The sequence below is a fragment of the Haemorhous mexicanus genome, chromosome 8 (genome assembly GCF_027477595.1).
Source record: "Haemorhous mexicanus isolate bHaeMex1 chromosome 8, bHaeMex1.pri, whole genome shotgun sequence".
Lineage (NCBI taxonomy): Eukaryota > Metazoa > Chordata > Aves > Passeriformes > Fringillidae > Haemorhous > Haemorhous mexicanus.
The window spans coordinates 10,205,807-10,224,251 of NC_082348.1; the positions used below are offsets into that span (position 1 = coordinate 10,205,807).

The window sequence follows — 18,445 nt, forward strand, 5'->3', positions numbered from 1 at the left end:
GACAGCCATAGGACCACAGGGTAAACTAGGACTCTCCAGTTTGAGAAAAAAATCTTGGTTGGAGTCCAAGGATGTAATAAAACTAGAAATTACGTGGAGAGGGTAAACAAGGAATAATCAGACATAGCTTCATTTGAATAAAGGGAGAAGTCAGTAAAACTCAGACAACAAGCTTCAAACAAATCTTCTTATATAAATATTTAATTTTTTTTTTTTTCTTTAAATACAAGGCATGTGAAATCGATTGTGGAACTCACTACAATAAAATGTCAAGAAGGTCAAAAACTGGGTTCAGGAAGAGGTTAAATTAATAGAGGTTAAACTCAGGGACTATGAAACGTGATGGTCTGACTTCTTAAGTCCATAAACTGCTGACTGCCAAAATCCAGGAGGGTGTATTTGGGAAAGAATTGCTGTAAGCTTACTCTGGCTTTGTGTTCTTTCCCAAGGCAAGTGCTACTGATGGTCACTAGAGATATGATATGCATAAGAATGAGACATTGGGGCATTTTTGTGGCTTGCTGTCCAGCATCTCTGGCTGTCTGACTTCATTTACAGACAACGATACTTTGGTAACGTTGCACTTAATGATCAAACTACATCCTATCATTTATTCTCTACTCCTTTCTTCATACATTAATGCTTTCAGTAGCCCTGTCTGCCAGAACTTCATCCAGGAATTTCTCAGTTACCCATTCGGTGTGGCTTATCAATTTAATCAGAATGATTTCTTCGTGAGATGCTGATCTCAATTCTGTTTTATCTCTTCTGTAGCATCTATACATTCACTTCTGTTTCACTTGCTGTTGCTTTAATCATCTTGGAAGCCTTTTCCATTTCTGTTTATTGAAGTTATTTACTGGTGTTATCCATGTACTTTAGCTGTTGCTTGCCTAATTGGGACCCATGCTTCTTTCCAGCTAACATTTGTGATTGTCCACTTTGGGTTCTAAATACTCCTCCCCTGAAATAATGGGTGGGGGGAATTTCCTGCTTTTGTCATGGAAGGGATGGAAGTGTGGTGCTCTGGTTCATGTTTGTGAATTTGAAGGAAGTGATACTGTAAGCTGTTAGTTCTGTAAAGCTCCCTTGACTAGTGACAGACAATTGTATTTCACATGAGCAAAATGCCTTTGAGATGTGGTTGTTCTGAAGTTTGCTTGTTTAAATCTGTAACTGCCAGGAGGGAATTCCAGATCAATGCTAGTGTCCCATTAGTGGTGTGTGAAGCAGTGAAGCTGCAGGGCCATGCAGGTTTGTTAACCTCTGCAGTGCTGTGCTCAGAAAGTCTGTATTTTTTTGCTACTGTCCCAGAGACTGGGAGCGGGAACTTGGAAGTTTCCCACTGCAGTCAATAGGAAACCAGCAAGTACTTAGGAATGAGAATTGCGTTGCTTTCTGGGATCTGGCCCACTGCCTGTTTTTGTGGTTTGTGTCGTAGTCCAGCTTTCACACTCCTCTGGGGGTGGAGAGGTGACAGCTTTCCTCGCTGGCCATGCACATTAAAATACAGCTCACATATGGTGTAAATGTATGCAACCCTAAGCTAGCCATTAGGGAGCAGAGAAAATGATTGTGCCCTCCTAAGAAGGCTGCCTTGCTGTAAAATGCTATCCTGATGAAAACTGTAGGTAAACACAGGACTTTTAAACTAGTGAGACAGACTACCCCTACAAAAAAACTGGGTAAAATTTGGGGACTGGACAGATACCACAGTTATACTCTATTTTCTATGAGTAAATTTCTAGTTTTGGGAGTTGTGGAGAGATGTTTGAAAGAGAGCAGCTGCTGCTGCAGCCACCTGAGTTGGCAGGTAGCCTGAAAAAAGAAGCCTTGAGGTGCTGAATTCCTCTCATTCATTCAATGGATGGCTAATTCCAGTGACACTGATACAGCTTTAAAGGTGAGCATTAACTGTTTCACTGTGCATCACAGCAACTAGAAAAACAGAAGAGTGTGTTATGAGGGTGAGTAGTGCTGTGTTGGGCACTCTAGTAACAGCTCAGGGTGAGCTAAACATTGGCTCTTGAGTATAGGTGCAGCCCCAAACATCTGCTCAATCAAACATTAGCTAGTGATGAGCAGCAGCAAACAATGGGAAATATGAAGTGAGTAAAAAATAGGAAAAAGAGACCTTTGTCATAACACTTCATTTTTGCCTGTGGGAAGTCTCATGCTCACCAAATTATTTTTTGTCCTTGGCCAGCACAAAGGCTTTGTCTGCTTGCTGGATTTGGGGTTGTTAGCTGTCTGGTCTGCTGGAGAGATGGCATACTTTTCCCACCTGGTAAAGAGAAGTTTGAGATAGGGATGTGCCTGTGATATTTTGTTAGTAACAAAAGTAAAGAATAATTTCTGTACCTCATTTGGAGTAAAAGTTTAATTTGAGAGGGACAGTGCTGTTGCTGTGTAACCTGACTCAGGAGTAGTTGGCGTTCACATTAGAAATGGCTTTGTGCTCGTCTGAGATAGAAAACATGGAGGATATTTACATTAAGTTTATTAAAATAAACCATTAATGAAGTAATGAAATAATAAAATTATTTTAAAATTATTAACTAGTTAATAAAATAAAGTTTATTTAACTAAACTATTCTGAGAGGTTGAGATGCATCTAAAAAATCTCCTTTCTCTTTCTCTGTATCAAACATGGCTGAATTCCTCTAATTACAGATTGATATTGATATTTTTTGAATTGCTGTTATGTTAAAGGATTTCAGTGTCCTAATTTGAGGAAGAGACTGATAGTCTCAAAGTTCTTAAGTCTGGAATGAGGTCAAATAATATGAAAGGAGAAGAGGAAAGTAGTAAAGCTTTGCAAGGCATTCAGCATAGTTACTTTGTCCATGAAGAAGAGCTCTTGGATTAACATGCAGGTCAGTTCTGCAGAAGCAAGGATAGACAGACATTGGAAACTGTCAACAATGTGGGAATGTTAATTCAAATATTTATAACTGGTTATAGCAAAATCCTCTTAGGCTGTGTCCTCCCTCCCTCCTTTTACAAAAACTTCTTGAAGGCAGATTCTCCTTGTCCAAATCTATATGGACATTAATGATGTGGTAGATTTTTTCCAAGAGTCCTGGAAGATCAAAGAGCAGATTTATGCCAGAACACATCTGCTGGACAACAAGAATTCTAGTCAATGGGCCTTCAACAAGACTCCAGTTACCCCAGGAAGTTTGAATCACTCCTGGGTTCATCATCCTGGGTGCCCACTGCCAAGCACTGGCCTTCTGGACTGTTCTAGAGGTTTTTCCAACCCAGGGGATCTGTTAACACAAATTCTACCTTTTGGTTAGAACCTCAAACCCTCAGTGAAACCAGGCAGTGCAGCTTTCTTGTGCACATTTAAAACTATCTCAAGATCACTTTAAAATCTGCCTAGTTTCACTCTGACTTGAGTAATTCTTTTCCCCAGGGTATCACATATACTTTCCAAATAAAGGGGCCAAATGCTGTGAAACTTACTGGGAGCGTTTAAAATTTTTGACCTGTTCTATGTTCCACTTGTTCCTGTTTTTCTTAGACTTTCTACAGCTGATAATTCCCTTCAGTCTGTCCCATGTTCTTCTAATCAGTTCCTGCCTAGATCTTTTTCCATTTGGCTGTTCTTGCAGACTTCTGATCTTGTTGCCACATTTTCATGGCTTGTGTTATAAATTTTTTAAAGGGTGGCCAGTATTTCCAAACTTTCCATATTCCAGTGTCTGAATCTGAGAGCTGCCCAGCCCCATAAGCTGATGCAGTGTCTGCTACTGCTCTATCAGATCCTGCTGATCTTGCAGAGCTAAATCTTTGCATCCCACCTCAGAGATGGCTGCACTCCAGGGCTGGGTGTAACAAGTCATACGTTAAACTACAATACCTGGAAAGCAGTTTGGGACAGAAAGGACACATGCATGTGTCAGATATTAATGCTAGTGTTCCTGGAGGCCTCACTGTCCCCCAGTAAAACAGGTCCAGATATTGGCTTTGTTTCTGTGTGGCTGAATTCGGCCAAGAGCATTCCTATCCAGCTTCTTAAGTGGCTTGAAAACATTGAAATAAATTGCTTTAAACACTAATAAGTAATTTCTATTACTGAGAAGGGTGTATTCACTGCCAGCATGGTACTGGTGCTGAAAGTGGATTACATTAGCCTTTTGTTTGAAATCAATTGAGTTTACAACTCCACTTCAAAGCCTTTAGAGTTTTAAAATAGAGCCAGTAGAAACTGTTTAACAAGTCAATGCTGCCCTGTGATTTTCATTGTTCTAGCTTTAGTTGTGAGAGGGAAAGACTTCATTTTCCTCTACTTTCACTTCACCCGGGGAGTGTGGTGCAGTACAATAAGCAGCCCATTCAGCTTTGCCTCACCACTGTGTGCTGGGCTTTACCTAGGCACAGATGCCTCCCTTTACATGGCACTGCAATTCCTCCTGCACAATTTGAGTGTCTTCTCACTTTAAAGATTGATTTATTATTAGATTGCACTGTCCTCTTTGGATTGTTGCACTTTTCAAAACATGAATTATGATGAAGAATCCCTTAAAAGGAATTTATGGAAGAGGGCGGCCCTATAGACTTCACCCATTAACTTCTTATTTCTTTTGTATAAAGGGCAGCACATTCTTTCAGTGACCCAAGGAAAACAAGAGCAAGGGTTTAAAGCATGGATGATATCCTAACATTTCAAATTCATAGATTTTTCTGACATTGTGTGTGTTCTTGTGAATCTAACAAACCAGGAAGCTATATTTAAACATCAACTACTTCTGAGGTGGGGGAGGTGTTTTCCTTAAGGGCTTCTCTTTAACCCTCACACAATGAAGAGGCTTCTGTCAATATAAAGAGACAGAAGGGGGAGCAGAGAGGAAGAGGATGAGTACTATTGTTTCACCAAATGTTTGCCTTTGCTTTCTAATTTGTGACTTCAGCAGTGAGAAAGCTGAAGCAAGGTACATTTTACCCGAGTGAAAGGCTACAACAGTCTTGGTCTGCTTTTTGAACCTTCCTTGATCTGTGTTGTTCCAGCTCAGGAGAAAAACTTCTGTATTTGTCAAGGTCCACTGACTTGGAAGAAGTTGAGATGAAACATAAAATCTGTGGAAATAGAAATCATAGCTGTTTCCTTTTTAGGACTGAGTATAATTTGTAGTTTGAGGAGAAGGTATAGGGGCTGGGTTATGCAGTCTATCAAAAATGTAACAGGTAATGAAGAGCAACATGCTCTTTTGAAATTGAGCCTGAGTTGTGTTGAGCACGAGGATTTTCCTTCTGTTCCAAAGAAGGAACCCCAGACAGTTCTGAATTCTCCCCACCTCTTTTCCCTTGAGGACAGGAGAAAGGGGAGACACAGACTCTTACTACTAAAAGACCTTTTAAATGCATTGAGATGCTTCCCATTCATGAAGTCATATGAAGACTGAGGTACACAGGTGGCCTGTGAATAATTCCAGTAGAGTCTGAAGCAGTCTTCCACAGACGCTGAACGCCTGTGCACTCCTAGATTCCAATTCCTTTAGGGTAAGATTGGTTTTGCACTTCTGTTCTTTGATTAGAAATTACTTCCTTCACACTATCCTGAATGAAATACTTTAGCTCTGACAGAGGTACTGTTTTCTAAAACAGTTTTACCAGAGAAGTTCTTACTCACTCCAGCCCATTAACATCCTGTCTTCTTCAGAGGAAATAAAGAGACCTTGGTTGTCATGTTCTTACACATTTCTGTGGCACCTAACACAGACATGTAACAGCTCTGCCTTGCTGCCAGAAGACAGAAGAAAATAGAATCAAAGTTGAAGTGGTCTGACAAGCATGAAGTGCTGAAGTTTTGAACAGCCAGCCCCGTGGCATTTACTACTCAGGGCTTCCTTGTTCATATAGCAAATGCACAAAATACTAGTGGTGGAGCCAAACAGGCCTCCATGTGTGTGGAAGTTGTACTTATGGATAAAGCAGTGTCTCCCCTTGTAACTGTTGTTTTTATAAAGCGTGCATAAAAATCTGTTTCATCATAATTTCACAGTACTTGTGAATTCAAGGGGGTTTAAATAGCAAGTGAGTAAAGGTGGACTTGGAATTTTTACTCTGTTCTAGGATGTGTAAAATTGGTGATAAGACTGGAGGTTGTGAGCAAAGGGTATTTATTTTTGCTTTTTCCTGAAGATTTGTGCAAGGAAGCAAAGGGGGTGGGGTATCTAATAAACCCAGGCCTCATGCTTAGATCTTAGAAAAACATGCTAATATCACAAAATGGCTTTGAATGAACAATAACTGATGTTTACAGATAGTTTCTTCTGTTGGAGTACAATTTGCATTCTAACACAAGCTCTTCATTATAATCACTGGCTTCCCTGTGCTGGTACAGAAAACACATCAGTGCCTTATGCTGCCAAGGACTGTGGTTTTTCAGAAGGAAGAAAAAGGCTTAATGCTATTTGTTCAACCCAGCCAGAGATCTACTGTTTATAATCTGAAATATCATAAAATGTGTTTTCAATTACCTTGTGCATATTTTTAAAGAATTAAATTTCCATCAAAGGATTTTGTGAGCTGTTTGATCTCACTGTGTCTAAAGAGGCCAATCTGACTGGAGATAGTTTTGTCTGAGCACATACAGCACAATTGTAACAAATGTGCCCTTTGAGTGTCTGTGACTTTAAGAGAAAGCACGCAGTTTATTAGTGAGAGAAGAGGATGGTGGGGGTCTAATTTCCAGTGTTAGCTGTAAAATAAGTACTTAAAGACAGTGTGCAAAGGCACTGTGATTCTTTGTGTTAAATGAATGATTTTTGTATTCTTCTGTGTTAATCTGGATATTAGTATTCCATTTTCCAGACATCTTTAAGTATGAGACACAGCCCTAACCTACTGTGAGAGCCTAGAAACAAAAAATGTAGCATTTTTGTTGCACTGAAAAAAGACCACTTATGATGCCATTGTGCTCAGCTCTGTAAAAGCACCCAGATCCTTTGCACTGAATAAACTACAAATAAAAAGAAGAAAAAGTAAGAAATTATATAGATTTATCTAGAAATAGGGTCAGCTATTCCATTTCTTAGTAGCTGATTGTTCTGCCTGCTAAACCAAGTTGTTTTTTCATTGTCAGACTTTAAACAGTGTAATGACGGAATTCAGATTTCTGCTGCTCTTGCATGGAAAATGTGTTCTGTAAACTAGAAGAGCAAGGTAGAATATTGGGAGCCCACAGTTTTGTTTTCTGTGCTGATACATCTTATGCAAAGAAACACCTGGAAAAATTAGCTTAGGTCTCAAGAGTGATAATTAGTCCAGTGGATTAACGTGTTCTTGTTGCTATTTTAGCTTTGAACTGGCCTGGATATGTCTGTAGAATACTGTACTGCCCTGATGAGGCTTATGTGAGGTGTAAGAACACCTTTCCTGTGCTGGTAAAGTGCCTGGCATGTCTCTTTTATCAGTGCAGCTATTTGGAAATAATTCACTCAGTCAAGTGTGGGTCACAGCTTTTGATCTCCTTTTCCACCATCCTTTATTTCTGGGGAAGCCTGACATGAAAGCAGAGCTTTTCCTACATATCTTGCTTCTTCCTGCCAATTACTGGTCATCTTAAATCCAGGTCTTGTTTGGTCTCCACTGAAGATTGGGTAGCTCTTAATATTGCTCTTCCTATGCACCAATTTTCAGTTGTCTAAGAAAGCTATTACCTGTTGGCATTTAAGTAATTAATGAAAATCCTTACTACAGCAAGTTAAACTGAAATTAGGTTGAAAACACTTAATTATATATGTGTGGTGGCTTTTTATCCACCTTGCTGGCACTGTAATTGTTTCTTAGGAAATACATGTGATATCACCAATAGATACAAGTACAAAATAAGCAGTAGTAGGTAAAGCTTTGAAAAGACAAAGAGCCTTTCTTTGCAGGTGTCATCCATACTGAGGAGGAGGGAGAAAGCCAGACAGTCTGTACAGCAGCAGCACAGCTGTATCTAAACAGAGAGGGTCCTGTTTTTCCAAGGTTTCTAGCTCGTGATAGCAGAGGCAGTAATGAGATACAGGGCTGCTTTCCATCTTACTCTGCCAATTCAGCTCCAACAGAGATGCCAAATAAGTTTCCATTTAAGAGTCTTGCAGTAGAAAACAGCTTTAGCAAAATCCCTTCTCCTTTTTCCCAATGCAGTAGTCTTTCCCATTTTGTGATATTTGCTACCTGTCTGATTGTCAGCAGATGAAGCAATGGAAGATTTGTATGAATGATGTGTGGAAAATCCCTAACTCATTTACTTGCCTGTTCTCAGTATTTCTGGAAGAGAAAATAGCGACATCTCTAGGGATGGTTTTTCTATCAACTGTGCCTTCACTAATGGGATTAGCAGGCTAAAGGCTCCAAATAAATCCATCACTGGCATCAGTTGCATCAGAGGTGATGTTCATCTGTTAATACATCACTAAAAAACCCAGTGTTTGTTTCCAGGAGTCACTGGAAATGGATCAAATTCAATACTTTTATCCACACTGTGTTTGGAATCAGCATTTCAATACAACACATACAAACCCTTTACTGCCTCCTGACCTTTGTGTCTCCTGAAATCTTATGGGAAATTCCCTCCTTTCAGAACCCTGACTGCAGCACGCCATGTTCTGATTCTAGGTGAGTGCCGAATTCCAAGGACTTGTTGACAGAATATGAGCCTCAGTGGGGCAGGGAATTGGGGATTTCTTTTCCTTCTTTCTTTGTTTTTATATTTGATTTCTAACCAGTAAGGTAAGGAGTGCATATGTGCAGTTCTGGATCTTATTGCAAGACAGACCTATGTTTGATAATAGTCACTTGTTAGATCATGTATAGGGGAGTGGAATGTGGGTGACGTTAAACAGGATGTTACATTTGAGAAAGCAGCTTTGGCAATGATTTGGGAAAATAGTTTTGGAAAAATAAGAAAATATGGTTTGGTTTTGTGATGCTGTATGTAAGAGATCTGATTAAGCCCAAATGGACATGTAGTGAAGTGAAGGAAAGGTGAAGAACAGAGGTGGTGATGTTACAGTTTTGCAACACAGGGGAGATAATGGTACACTTAGCATATCCACTTCTGGTAGCTACAATTCACAGAGGCTGGACTTGGAAATGATTCAGGAAAGAGAGAAAAGGATGATGCCTTGTCTGGAATGATGCTGTGAAGACAGAGACTAAAGCTCAGTCCTTTTAATGTTTAAAAAATTTAAGAACATGACTGTGATTATAATTGTACCTACCTGGACAGACAGTTACTGATGGTAGAATTAGACCCAGAGGCTGGAATGCAAAGGAGATTTTAATTTTCAGTAGAGCTGAGATACCAAAATGTTCAACAACCTTAAAAAGTAATATGCCTTTAGAGACATCTTAGGATGACTGGAATATATGACTAGGTATGTCACGGAAAAATTGGAGTAGCCAGCCAGCCAGAACACAGGACAAGGACATATCTTTCAAGCTTTAATCCCACTTCTGCAATTTTTGAGAATGTACTTTGGTCAAAAATGTTTTAAGTGAGAACAAGTGTGTGTGTCTGTCCAGGACATGCCCAAGTGTGAGATTGGTGTAGAAGCAGCAAAGAAAGCTTGGGGAAGTGTTAGTTTGCTATGCCAAAGAAACTTAAGGAAAACTCAAGTTTCAAAGGGTGATTTTGGTTATTTTGTCCACTGTAATGGTGACCTTTAGAAACAATCATAGTAATTTGACTGAAGAGAGCCACAAAGAGCAGCTGGGTAGTATTACTGTAGGTGTGTCAAGCCACAGGAAGGATGGCTGTCTCCTTCTGTCAGAGCTAGGGGAAAACTGGCAATCTTTTAAAATGCCTCACTTCTCAGCTCAGACTCAAACTGAAACACAAAAGAGGAATAAACTGTCTTTATCCTTAGACTGGCTGTGTTGTCAGCTACTGATAATGAAAATGTGTATGGTATTGCACAAGGAGAATTACTTATTTAGTATTAATTTGAAATCTTTTAAAGAGGGTTGCCACTGTATGAGTTACAGGTAAGCCTAAATAACATCTAATTATTAATGTGTAGATCTGAGTTTGAGATAAAAAGCTGAAAAGCAATGAGGTTTTAGTAAGCAAAATTACCAAGAGTAAAAGCCCTGTATTTCCACCATTGAGTGAAAAATTGTCCTGTGCTAGTGCTTTTCATGTGAACACATTCTTTTTTCCAAGTAAAAGATTAATGAGACTGTTTATGCCAAAGTCAACAAATCACCCTGGGTGAAAGCTGTAAACATTGTCTTACTTGTTTTGGTTGGAAAAAGCATTGGTTTCACTCAGACCCATAGAAATTGAATAGTTTGGTGATTGGCACAGTGGAGAAGCATTTAGGCTCATAGATTGCCGTGGGGAGTATATGTGGAAGAAGGATGCATTGGAGTTCTTGGGTAGTCTAGGGAAGAGATCATCTTAAGAAAGGTGGCAAATTCTCTTCTATGGATGCTGTCAGTTTCTTTTCCTCAATCTTCTTGTGGACTTTTTGTATGTTTCTTGGAAATATCCAGAGGCAAGGAGTAGTACTGCATGTTTTCAAATTAGGTTGGTTTTTTTGCTAGATACCTCTCAGAGTAAAAGTATTCAAAATCTCATGGAGACCAGGAGGGGTTCAAGATTCTTTCTGTACTAGCAGTGGCACAAATTTTTGCCAGATTAATTAACATCTTTGATTAATTGACATCCTGATTAAAGGGAAATTCACTGTATTTTATGTGATTGGACTTTCCTTCCCAGCCTGGTCCCCCTCCAAATACCCCTTCAATGCAATAAAAAAAGAACACAGACTCCCTTTGAGAGACTACATTGAGAGAACTATAACTTTCAGAAAACTGATGTAAGTCATAGTAATCCTTCCATTTCCCTCTCATGAATGTCTGCTTCTCAAGTGGATTTAGAAAACCCCAAAGAATTTCAGATAAACAGGATTATATTATGTATATGAGCACATACTCAATGAAAGGTGAAGCAATGAACCATTACAAGCATTAAATACAAAAAACATGAAAATTCTAGATGAAAAGGTTTTTGGAAATTAGAGTCATCAGCTTTAAAACTACTGGAATGTCTGATGTTCTTTTCCTTCCTTTTATGATTAAAAATGGAATCTGGTGTAGTCTTCTTCTGGTTAAAGATATGTCAGTGATTACATTTTTCGTTATTGTATTTTCCACTGTTCATGGGTGCCTGGACCTCTAAATAACATCTGTATAAAACTCTTGAAGGCAGTAGCTCCATTCTTGTAAATTTTTAAATTCTGTACAATTTGGATCTTGAATCCTTTAAAGGGCTGTTAATTAAGCTTGTGATGAGTTTCCATTTTTGCTATTATTGGGTGATGAATAGAGATGGAGCAGCCAAAATTCACAAGAGCAGAAGATGTTAATTGTTTTTTCTTTGATTAGATGTTCATTTCAAAGAAGTAGGTAAATTTTTCCAGCATTTAAAGATTTTAGGTGTTTATTTAAGGTTTTTTTTTCCCCAAGTTTTGACACTAGCGAGAGGTCAGGAGCACCAAACAAAACAAAAACTGGTCATAGGCAGGTATTGCTTAATCCTTTTTCTCTTCTTGCTCATGCTGCAATAATTTCACTGCAGAGCCAGTCTCTTGATCCACATACGATAAAATGCAGATATTGTGATCCTCCATCAGCTGTAAAATCCTGATTTCTTTGTAGTTTCACGTGTCTGGTTTGCATTGCAGTGATAAATATGCATTTTCAACAAGAAACAAAATAGCAATTGTACTGAGTAAAAGCAAGTCAAGATAGCTCCTGGAATTCTGAAGGAACTCAGTAGTTCAAGTTACATATCTCCTTCTCTGTCCCTACTGAGTGAAAACATAGGATGTGCCAAGAACTGGCAATATCTGACCGGCAAAGGAGGTGCTTTGGTGCTGGGCTGTCAACACTGGCTTAATTGTGTCTTTTTTTTTTGATGTATGTGTTTTTCCCCTCTTATTTTCATCTTTATTCCTGACATGTGGGGGTTTAGAGGGATACAGAAGTGTTAATCACATGTTGCTTCATGTGCACAGTCCCTCATTAGGAGAGGAAGGTTAAAGGTGTAGTCTGGTGCTGACACCTCCAGCTTAACCACAGGAAGGTGCCAGCACTGCTCGTTGCCAGAAGACTTTGAGTCTTCAATCAAGAAAATACTCCAGTTTCCAGACTGTTAATTCAGTACCCTTATTAGAATAAAGTTCACCTGGCTGTTTTTAGGGTGTTGTTAAATATTATTTTTTCCTTTGGTATCCTTTCCCAGTGAATGAGATTTTTCATATATTTACACTGTAGCAGGTGATATGCAGCCCTAACTAGGGTGTCTAGAGGAATCAATCCAGTTTAGAAAGTTGACTTGAACTTGGAAGTTAAACAGTTTGTTTGGATGGAAAATTTATATTATGAGGCTGATTTTGATTGTTTTCCTTTAAAACAGTGGAAGACATTCTTGTGTGCTGCATTTCCTTATTGATTTGTGCTAGTAAAGTCTGTGAAATAAATTATGATACATAAATATATATATATATATATTCTTGGCTGTAATACTCATGACTTGAATGCTCTGCACTTGGCTCAGCTCAAGAGAAGCTCCACTGTGCCATGGATAATTCTCTTCTCAATGGGATCAGAATGAAAAAGCACACTACAGAAAGCAGATGATAGTAGAAGATGCACTAGTGGGAAAACTGCTTGTCGTGAGAAGCACAAATCTACCCCTCGTTTTGGATTTCTTACACAGATTCCCTTAAAGAAAGGTTTGGGTTTTTAGGCAAATTACTCTCTGGTACTACATATGTAGTAGTACAAGCAAGTTGTCTGTTTTCTTTATAGATGAGTAAGTTTGTCTCCAAAGTATTTTGAAAACGAATCTTCTTCTGCTCAAATGATTTTTGATTGTTGAGTCTCTGGTGTAATGGTGAGCATATGGCTAAAATTATGATGTCCTTTGTTGCTAGAAATCATGTTTCCTTCTTAAACATAACTCATAAAGTGACCAGTGAGAGTAGAAAATGAAATGGAAAGAGACAAAAGGTAAACCCAAATAAAGGATTCTGTAAACAATTTGGGTTGGAGAGTTCAAGTTAACAGATGTCTTTCTGCAAGAGGCATTTTGAAGGGTGTATTTTTCCTAATGGTTTAACTAACAACAGATTTGCCTGATTATTTATTATATTTATTTGTAAACAATGCAAACCAGTGTCACCCTGTGGATGAACTGAGTAACTTGAAGCAGATGTCTCACTTAGCCATGTTTATGTGCCTAGATTTCAGTGGATGTCTGATCCTGAGCCCTAAACCTGTCAGCAGTGCCCCATTCTGTGTTGCAGTGATGTTTCTCATGCCCTGTAGGTTTAGAACCAATCACTGCCATTAAAACATTTACTTTCCTCAATATTTGCTTAACTCAAATGAAAAGTACAGCACTTCTAGTCAGATGCCAATAATATTATATCCAAAAGCTTCACGGGACCATGCTTCTTCTGACTGAAAGTTGTACTAAGATTTTTTTACCCTTATTCCATGATTATTGCTTCATTTCCATTTTGACCTAGGTCTGCAAACTTTCTATTACTTTGGTAAGCAGACCCACTAAATTAACAAGGAGTTTTATGTATATGCAAGGCTACAAATCTTGCAACAAATTCCTTAAGGAAAGGAGCTGACACAAACTAGGACTTGGAATTAGGGACAAATGGCTGGTATTTTCAAACTGCTACATTCTATATGGTTTGCATGTATCTGTTTGGTGTATTTATCATTAACAATACAATTTTTTTTTTTCTTCCAAGATGTAAAATTTTTTTTAAAAACCCTTCAGCAGTTTATAGCTAAAAGTCAACTTAGCCATCTCCAAAGAATGGGGAAAGAAATAACTTTGTAACAGCACAGATAGAAAACTGTAATAGACATTTATCTCTTTTTCATCATTCACCTTTTTTTTTACCTGATGCTACATGACTTTGTGAGGAGCTTGTTTTTAGCTTATTCTGAACACTGGAAGTCCTACATTTTTGGAACAGTAACAGACATACATTAGTTAAGTGGTGTGTAAGGTTTTTTGTCTGTAACAGATGATTTAAGGCTCTGGCAATTTGGGTCCTTCATGCAGAAGTCACAGCAGCTCTGCATAAGAGGGGTTAAAACATAGGCAGCACTTCAGTCTAAAGAAAGTAGTAGTTAAAATACACATAGCATGGGGAAATCTGGCAAAAAGAAAGCCCACAAAAATCGTTTTCTGCTCTCTGGGAGATTTATAAGGTACCATAGGATCTTCCCAAAGTAAATTTAAACTATTTTAAAAATGTAGCAAGATATCAGGAAAGCTATTGCTAACAGTTTTTTAAGCTTATGTCAGGAAGATAGAGAAATTAAATATTTAAGAACAACAAAGTCCAAATCCTCTGGTCCTTGAAAACAATTGGTATTTTAAAAAACAAAACAAGCACACTTGGGGAGGAGCATTTAATCAAATTCTCTTCCAACAATGTCTAGTTCCTATGAGAATACTTCCCACTTTCCTGGATGGATGTGTTGCACAGAGGAATGAAATACTGTAACTGATGGAGTTTGCCAAAAAGCATGATCCATATTCTTCTAAATCAGGGGAACGTTCCCATTCATTGCAACAGGACTTGAATGGGAAATCCCAACCGTAGTTTAGTTTGAGGCGGGTTGAATAGTGAATCTAAGTATGAACTTGTTGCTTACATGTCAAGTTTTGGCCACTTGTTTTAAACTTGAAGCCCTTGCCAATATTGGGTCTGTTCTTTCACAGAGCTAAGGCCTGGCATATAATAAGAAAAATTAATATATTGGTCTTCAGCTGTCTTGCTACAAGAATGTAGAGAACAATTCAGGCCCTCATAATATGAGGCCTTGCTTTCATGATTACTTTGATTCAAAAGTGCAACCATGTTAATCTTGGTGTTTTTTTTCCATTTTTTAACAGCTAATTTCTAGCTTAGTTCACTATTTCTTCTGTATAATGCAAAATATATGTGCTAGATCTGGGAAGACTTTTTAAAATAGCTTAAACCAAGATTTTCTCTCCTGTGGCAAGTGCTGTTGCTAAAATTAACACTTGTTTAGTCCATAGGCCTATCTCTGGTCTCCTTAAAGACCTATCTGATAATTTTCAATAACTACAGTTGTGTTTTGGTGCTTGTTTCCCACCTCTTCAAAGTTGTGTTTTGTCACACTTGCAGTGCTTGTTATAGAAAGTTTCTGTCATGGTTTGGTGTGACATGGTTTAAGAGAAAATTAAGTCTATCCCAGTCAAAACCAGGGCACTACCTAAGCTTATACAGCAAAAAGAGTAGAAGTACAATTGGCACCTTTTCCTAGTAGCATCTTGAAGATTGTTAGTGCATGAAAATCCAGTGTGGCTTTAGTTCCTGTCTCCCCTTGATATGAGATAGCCCTGCTGTTCTCCTGGCATCTGTTTGGGTCCTGTACTGCCCCAAGGCAATAGAATATTGCTGAGTGTTGATACTTCCATTATTCCCTTCTTGCTTCCAAGTCTCTTTGATCATTGGATCCACATGGTTGATTGCAAGTGGAATTAATATCACTTTAAGCCTCCAGGCTCGTTCAATTTTGCGTGCCTCATCCTTCATATGTATTCAATATTAAAGCCTCCTATTGAACTGAAAACAAACACAGTGCATTTGTCTGCTTAATTCATTTTACAAGCTTCTAAGATTCTCTGCTGCTGTGTCCCAGATAACATACACTAAAAAAAAATCTAGGAGAAGGCTAGCTTCACTTGTATGTGGCTTTGTGTGGCAAAGCAGAAAAGCAGCCACTTGCTGAAATGGACCAGTAGGTTTTAAGCTGAAGCTATTATTATGACTAGAGCAGCAAGAATCTCTGCAGCTTTACCCATTCAGGCTTAGCATGGATCTGTTTTATCCTGGTTCTGCTTGATGTGGTTTTGCATTAAGGTTGGGTTTCAAATTCAGAGAAAAGCCAATACTGGAAGGAAAAACTTGTTGTGATTAGGGATGGCAATGGTAACTGAAATGTTTGCCAGCTTCAGGAAACTCGCCAAAGTTTTAGACTTACAAGAAACTACTTCAAATTAGGCAGTTGTGTTCTTTATTTGAGCTTTGTTCCAAGGACTTCCAATTGTGATATCAAAAACCTGTAAAGGTTGGTTAACTTCTTATTTTCTTCTGGATGTCTCTTCTGGCATAGCACAAATAAATCCAGACAGTGTCTGTCTTTTCTAGCACAGAAGCAACTATCTCCTTGTAATAAATGGTTAATAATTGCTTCAGGTATCTTAGATAATTGTGCTTGGAAAAATTGTTCTTGTCTGTTAAACCAACAAACCAATTCTTAATTGGAATTCTGCTGCATCCTGTTATTTGTTCTTGCTGACATTCCCCATCAGAAACTTAAAAATAGAAAATAGGGCAGTAGCAAGTCTTTTTGGTAGCTGTCCTGAGTGGAATTGTCCATTTTTTTCCCCTCTGACTTCTCAAAAGAGAATTCTTTTCCTTATGTGTTCATGAATTTGTGTATGTTAAAAATACTGATGCTTGCTGGGCATACTTTGTAATATCATCTTTAGAATCCTAGAAAACCTGTTCTCTTTGTCATCTGTGGGGTGAATCTTTCAGATGTTTGCTGTAGAACCACACATAAGCAACAATACTGGGAATCAAGTTCACAAATCTGGAAGTTTGGGTTTCCAATCCTCACTTCAAATTACTAGATTTTGTCTAGGATTTGCTGGGGTTTCTTTGTTTAAAAGTTATCTATTAAAGCAATACAGAGATGCTTTGAAATATCTCCACTATTTGAAAGCAGGAGCATCTATTTGATCTAAAGTAGAAAACACTCTCTGCTCTCCCTCTGGTCTCAGATAACTGAGTCATTCCAAATATAAGGGTGCTGCCTCAGAGGCAGAAATTGTGCATTGTCCCCTATACCTCACCAGGCAGATTCCTGGAGGCTGCTTTTTCCTGTCAGATAAGAAACAGAATAAATACTGCAGGGTCATGGTGATTGCAGATCTCACAGAACTGTAGTTCTTTAGTTCAAGATTAATGGGTTTACACTGAGCTGCCAAAACTTTTACAGAAAGATGTGCTACCAGATCCCTGGCTGGTGTAAGCTGGCTCACTTCTGTGGCCCTCTGAAAATAGCTGATTTAAACTAACTTAAATCCTAGGCCATACCTTAAAACATTCCTTTCCCTTATGAAAACATAAAAGTAATCTTAAAAGCATTATATTTGCTTAAAGGCTGGACTACATGATCTTGGAGGTCTTTGCAAACCTTAATGATTCTGTGTTGTTGGAGGAGGGATTCATGGGCACTGGAAAAAGTAGCCAAGTGGTTGTGCTTACAGGAAAAGTAGGAACAGTATTTGAGGAATAGGGGAAATCTTCTTTTCTTGTGATCTGTCATGTTACATAGCAGGGATTCCCCTGCAGACCTCTAACCTGCTATGCAGACAGGTCTCTGTGCTTTTCCTGCCACCTTAGCTTCCTGTGCTTTGGATCTTAGAGATACTTCCTGAGGGTTTGGAATTTGCTGATACTTGTCAAAATAGTGCTGTGGTGGTTTGGAGTTGTTTCATGTTGCATGTAACTAGTCTATATATTCATACAGTCTTTTTTTTTTATTAATTGTCTTATATTTATTCCTCTGACATCACAGCTAGATTCCTCAGAAACTGTGCCTGATGTTTTTAAAAAACCCCATCTCATTCTGATGCCTTTAAATGTAGTAATGTAGTTTAGTCCTTTTTTTTTTTTTTTTTTGCTTTGAAACAACTGAGTGTTTAAGTATTTTATTTCTCTTAATTAGTGCTTTTACTCAAAGGTTTTTCAACAAGAAGTTATTTTGCACACAGTTTTGGGGGCATCTTTTAAATCTGAAGCCAGTACTTTCTGGGATCAGCAGATTTGGATATGTATCACGAGATGCAAATATTCTAGGAATTTCCTCAGTGAGACCAATGAATTTTCTGTTTGTGTACCTTTGCAGTTTTCAGTGAAATAATTCCTCCTCCCTATTTACAGGCTCTGGATATAAATTGTCTATATAATTGTCTGTTATTGGACAAAAACTGTTTTCATTATCTCCATGAGAGAACAAAATTTCCTTCTGTGATAGGCCAAACCACCTTTTGCTAGAATTGTCTCCATGCTGTATCTGAGGCAACACTGAAAAGTGATTTTCTATCTTTCTCTCTTACCTTCTTTGTTCATTGAGATATTTTTTGTGTAAAGGAGGATCTTGTGTGGGTTCAGAGCTTTCATTTTATTTTGACACTTTCTGTGACAATTTCATAGGGTTACCTTCTGGTTGTTCCTGGTATAAAATGATATAGGTTTTATTGATATTTTCTCAATCCTCCTCTCCAATATTTATAAAATACTTTGATATTATTGATCTCATCAATACTAATCAAGGATAATTTTTCCCATTTCCTTTCTTTCCA

The 18,445-nt window shown here is 38.3% G+C and overlaps 1 protein-coding gene across 1 annotated transcript in view; it reads left to right on the top strand.

Moving 5' to 3' along the window:
• Window positions 1-18,445, top strand: part of MYLK (myosin light chain kinase) — a 192,204-nt gene that overhangs the window by 23,881 nt on the left and 149,878 nt on the right. The gene's annotated exons all lie outside the window — the stretch shown is intronic.